Genomic DNA, 6,000 nt, shown 5'->3' on the forward strand with positions numbered 1-6,000 from the left:
CATGTTGGATGAATGGTCAACTCTAAAAGATAGGAAAAAATAACAGCAGAAACCCAAGTCAGCTGTAGGAATGACTATTAAAGATAAAAGGAAAATTAATAAAATAGAAAAAGCAATAAACTTAATTTTAAGATTGTCTTAAATTTTAACAGTGCTATAAGATAGTTTGTTTACAAGTGTGATCTAGGAAAAAAGTATGACTAAAGAAGGGCTGAAGTGTATCTAAATAGCTTACTATGCATCTAATATATTTGAAAATCTAGAGACTTTTATAATAGAATGGATTTTTACAGATATATCAAAACTGGTTCAAGAGAATGTGAAATGCCTGAATAAATCAATGACTATAGAAGTACATAAAAAAGTCATCAAAAGTCTTTCCCTTTAAAAAGAAAAAAACATTTTGGGGCCTGTGCTGTGGCAGACTGGTAAAGCCACTGCCTGCAGTGCCGGCATCCCATATGGGTGCCAGTTCGAGTCTCAGCTACTCCACTTCTGATCCAGCTCTCTGTTATGGCCTGGGAAAGCAGTGGAAGATGGCCCAAGTCCTTGGGCCCCTGCACCCACATGGGAAACCCGGAAGATGCTCCTGGCTCCTGGCTTTGGATTGGCCCAGCTCTGGTTGTTGAGGCCATTTGGGAGTGAGCTAGCAGATGGAGGATCTCTCACTCTGCCTCTGTATTTCTGTAATTCTGCCTTTCAAATAAATAAGTCTTATAAATAAATAAATAAAACATTTTAACCTACAGAAACTTCAAGGAATAAATAACCTGTAAGGGAAACTTGTCAATGCATTTTCAAGGCTAGATGAAATTCTGATTTTACAAAAATATTAGATAAAAATAGCTCCCAAAAAGCAAATTATAAATTATTGCCATTTGTGAAGATACATCTAAATAAAATTCCTGCTCATTTAATCATACTAAAATTAAGAAGCTAATTCCTAGGGTCATGTCTGGAACTTCACCTGTTATGGACTAATTATGTTTTCAGGATGTTAATATTATAACTCCAAGAGATTAAGTAGTGGAAAAAAAAAGCCTTGATGCATCCCCAGTGATAACTCAGTCAGGGTTGTAGATCTTAGGACTATCAGGAAATGGATCCCCTCAGCCTTTGGAGTAGCCAGGCAGTGTCTGGGCAGAGGCCCAGTTGCCCTGTGAAGCCAGGCATCTCATCAGTCATTCCAAGTGTTAGCAGAATCACCTGCATTTCGTACATGTACCATTGCCTACAGTGAATTAGAAATCAGTGTTTGTATATCACTTTTCTTTAAATTGCTTAACAATTAGGATGCACAGTTGGAGGGCTCAGAGCTACGATGTTAAAAATGATAACTGAATAATTAAAGCACATGCCTGGGATAATTTTTTTTTTTTTTTTTTTTGACAGGCAGAGTGGATAGTGAGAGAGAGAGAGACAGAGAGAAAGGTCTTCCTTTCTGCCGTTGGTTCACCCTCCAATGGCCACTGCGGCTGGCTCATCGCGCTGATCCGAAGCCAGGAGCCAGGTGCTTCCCCTGGTCTCCCATGCGGGCGCAGGGCCCAAGGACTTGGGCCATCCTCCACTGCCTTCCCGGGCCATAGCAGAGAGCTGGCCTGGAAGAGGGGCAACCGGGATAGAATCCGGCGCCCCAACCGGGACTAGAACCTGGTGCGCCGGCGCCGCAAGGCGGAGGATTAGCCTGTTAAGCCATGGTGCCAGCCTGGGATAAAAATTTTAAAGTCACAATTTGGTGTGCAGAAATAAATGAATCTTCACACTGTCCCTGCCTCTTTCCTACCCAGTTACCCTTTATGAAACAATTGCTAATAATCAAGCTCCTTTGTATACTAAGTTTTAATTTGTATAAGCACAGGCATACACGTAACATACTGTTCATGAAAAATTTTTACATAAATGGTAGCAAGTCTCTATACATTGTTGTTTTTCTTATCCATACATCTTGATCATACCACATCAGTAGATATATGGCTGCTTCATTCATTTTTTTACAACTCTGTGGTATTCCATTATATGTGTCTCATAATTTATATCAATTTAGTCTCTCATGTTTTGCTTTTTCAAACAATAACCTCATACTTCCCTTGCTCATAAATTATTTTTCATGTGTGTGATATATCCTTAAGAGAAATCCCTAGAATTGGAAATGCTAGATCAAAATATATATACTTTAAAAAAACTTTATTATGAAAAGTTGGAAGATAAATAAAAATACACAGACTCTTAAAATGAGCTCCCATAACCCCATCCCTAGCTCCAATTATTATCAGCTCTTGGTCAATTTTATCTGTATTCTCACCTACTTCCCTCTCCTCCATGTTATTTTTGAAGATACATCATTATATCCATGAATATTTCAGTATATATCTTTAAAAGATATCACAACTTTAGAAAAGATTTTTCACTCATTAAAAAAAAAAATTGGCACTGCTGCCTGAATACCATTGCATATATGATAATGTCCCAATTTCTGTTTGTTTCATAAATGCCATTAAAAATAAGAGTCAAGATCCAAATAATGTCCATAAATTGCAGGTGAATGTTAGGTCTCAAGTCTCAATCTATGCATTTTCCCTTGTGCTTTCTTTTTAACCCTTGCAACTTTTTTGTTTGTTTGTTTGCTTTATTTTTTTTAAATAAACTAGGTTCTTTCATGTAGTTTCTCAGAGCCTGGTTTTCTTCTGGCTGGCATCCACCGTGATACAGTGTAACATGCTCCTCTCCTCGGGATTGCCTTTAGAATCGCTAATTGGAATTTAGAGGTTTGATCAAATTGAAGTTCATTACTTTTAAGTGATTAATGTTAAGAGACAGAATGTTTAGGTGTCTTCCTTTTTATGATGTTAGCAGCCATTTCTGTTCAGTTGGTAAGTCTGTTACATCGTTGGGGTTGCAATACAGTAATACACTATTATTTACTGCATATTTTGATGAAGAAAAACTTTCCTTCATCTACTATTTGGTTAACCACTGTTTCAGTAATGAAAGGTGGAGTAGGCTGGCGCTGTGGCTCAACAGGCTAATCCTCCGCCTTGCGGCGCCGGCACACCGGGTTCTAGTCCTGGTCAGGGCTCCGGATTCTGTCCCGGTTGCCCCTCTTCCAGGCCAGCTCTCTGCTGTGGCCAGGGAGTGCAGTGGAGGATGGCCCAAGTACTTGGGCCCTGCACCCCATGGGAGACCAGGAGAAGCACCTGGCTCCTGCCATCGGATCAGCGCGGTGCGCTGGCCGCAGCGCACTAGCCGCGGCGGCCATTGGAGGGTGAACCAACGGCAAAGGAAGACCTTTCAGTCTGTCTCTCTCTCTCTCACTGTCCACTCTGCCTGTCTAAAAAAAAAAAAGGTGGAGTAAATGCATCTTTCTTCCTATTTTATTGGTTTCAAAACAATAAGTTGGTTCCCTAGTATTCTGCCACGGTTGCCAATGAATCTAGGTGGAGAGAGAGAGAGAGAGAGAGAGAGAGAGAGAGAATTTAATATGCTTAAGTACATTTAAGTTTTTCCCACAGTGCTGTTCAAATTGTTCCACGTTTGATGTGTGGGAGTCTCTCCCAGCAGTTCCTGTGTCCTTTAGATACAACCCAAGTAGTCTTTGATCATTGCTTGTTCTCTGCCACAAAATGTTCCAGCTTCATGTGGTTTCCTGTTGCCCCCACCTTGAAGTAGCCATTTCTTTCCCAAAGAGCCCTCTTTCCCTTTTGTATGTTGGTACTTTCCCACAACTGGGTTGCTAGGAGTGCTTCCAGCTCCGGGTTAGCCTTCTACCAGATGTATACACACTTGAAGCCATAGTAGAACCGCGTTAAGTGCCTTCAGAAAGACATGATCTGTACATCTACCTACCTACCTACGGTAGAAGAGATCCCAAAGCACCACACTCATCCAACCCTAGGGAACCACCTGTATTTTGAACATAGGCCATTTAATAGGTGAGAAATGAACATTTCATTTGCATACCTTTGATTATGATTACTCTAGATGACCATTTGTTCAGGTCTTTGTTGACCATGGATGTTGCTTTTCTCATAATGCCTAAAACAGAGTAGATGCTTAATAAATGTTTGTTAATTGAATAAGTTGTATGTTTCTTCCTTTGTTCATTTAATGTTGGCATAAAAGAGCTATTTTTGAGATGCTTAAATGTGTGTAAAGTTCCAAGTACAATGCCTGAAACTCAGCAAGTATTAGCTCCATTCTTTATTAGTTGCATATATTATCATTTATGTCTAAGAGTGGCGCGCTTTTTTTTTTTCTATTTTGAGGCATAGGGAAAAGGAAATTAGGACCCAGAGAGATGAAATAGCTTATGGAAGGCCAGTTAAGTATCTTGATTTAAAAGACAAGAGCAGTAGGGTGGAGTTTCTTGCATACAGCTTTCAGTATATGTGACTGAGAGAAGGAAAAATAGATGTCTTTTCAAAAGACATATCTACCTACAAAATGCATTTCTTTTTTTTTTTTTAATGCAAAGCCATTGCAACCAGGACTTCTTTTTATTACTGTGTGTAAAACAGTCGAAGGTTGCACTTACTTATTGAGGTATTAGCTGTCTCCTCCCACCCCCGCATCTAGAAAACACACCTAGATCTCCTAGATGGCAGAACTATGTCAAGTTCACTCACAACGTTTACCACAGACTAGACCCCCAAATATTGGTCAGCGGCTGAATTAATAAAGACAAATTTCAAGAAGATGCTCCAGTGAGTAAATGGACCAGCCAACGTTTCTGCCAGGGTTCTTTGGGTCACCAGATTGATTTTGAGGAACCCAGATCGAATGCAAACAATCAAATGACAAACATGAGAATTCTTTCGGAACCTTTGGCAAAGGAAGGGACGTCAGTTGGTTAGGTAATTTGAAGGAACAGTAAGGTTAGGTTTTTTTGTAGATATTTCTGAGGCGAAAAGTGAAGAGGGAAATGGTAGATGAGAGACGGGAAATGCTGAGGAAAAGATGGAAAAAATCTGCAACAAAACGGATTTTTTTTTTTTTTTTTGACAGGCAGAGTGGACAGTGAGAGAGAGACAGAGAGAAAGGTCTTCCTTTTTGCCGTTGGTTCACCCTCCAATGGCCGCCGCGGTAGGCGCACCACGCTGATCCAATGGCAGGAGCCAGGTGCTTCTCCTGGTCTCCCATGGGGTGCAGGGCCCAAGCACTTGGGCCATCCTCCACTGCACTCCCTGGCCACAGCAGAGAGCTGGCCTGGAAGAGGGGCAACTGGGACAGAATCCAGCACCCCGACCAGGACTAGAACCTGGTGTGCCAGCGCCATAGGCGGAGGATTAGCCTAGTGAGCCGCTGCGCCAGCCACGGATTCACTCTTACAAAGTAAAGGTAAAGGGAACAGGTGAGGAGGGGGGCAGGTAAGGAAGTGGAGCTGAGTCTTAGAGAATCAGCGAGGAGCGGGGCAAGACTTGTGGAAAGGGAGAACCTGTGATCCCTTGTGGAACAGTGGGAACAAAGGGTGAACAGTGGGAGTTTTGATCAGCTCTGTGGATACCAAATGAAATCTAACTCTTCCCTGATTCTAATCATTCTGCCCACATCTGAATCCATCTGAACTTTCCTTGTTGCTAGGCTACATTGACAGAATTCCTACGATTGTACTTTTATATTAAGACGCAAATAAGTTTGTTGAAAATAGAGACTGCGGTTACACCAAGGAAGGCCTTTACAGAGGCCTTGTTCTCAAGCTACCTGGAGGAGGCTTTGTCTTCAGGCGGGAATTCGGGACGACAGCTCCACGCGGACCAGGCAGTCTCAGCACGCTTCTTAGGAGAGCAAATGAAATACTATTCACTTTTAAGCCAGCGCCTCAGCTCACTAGGCTAATCCTCCGCCTGTGGCGCCGGCACCCCAGGTTCTAGTCCCGGTCGGGGCGCCAGATTCTGTCCCGGTTGCCCCTCTTCCAGGCCAGCTCTCTGCTATGGCCCGGGAGTGCAGTGGAGGATGGCCCAAGTCCTTGGGCCCTGCACCCCATGGGAGACCAGGAGAAGCACC

Source organism: Lepus europaeus, chromosome 19, assembly GCF_033115175.1.
Source record: "Lepus europaeus isolate LE1 chromosome 19, mLepTim1.pri, whole genome shotgun sequence".
NCBI classification, from domain to species: domain Eukaryota; kingdom Metazoa; phylum Chordata; class Mammalia; order Lagomorpha; family Leporidae; genus Lepus; species Lepus europaeus.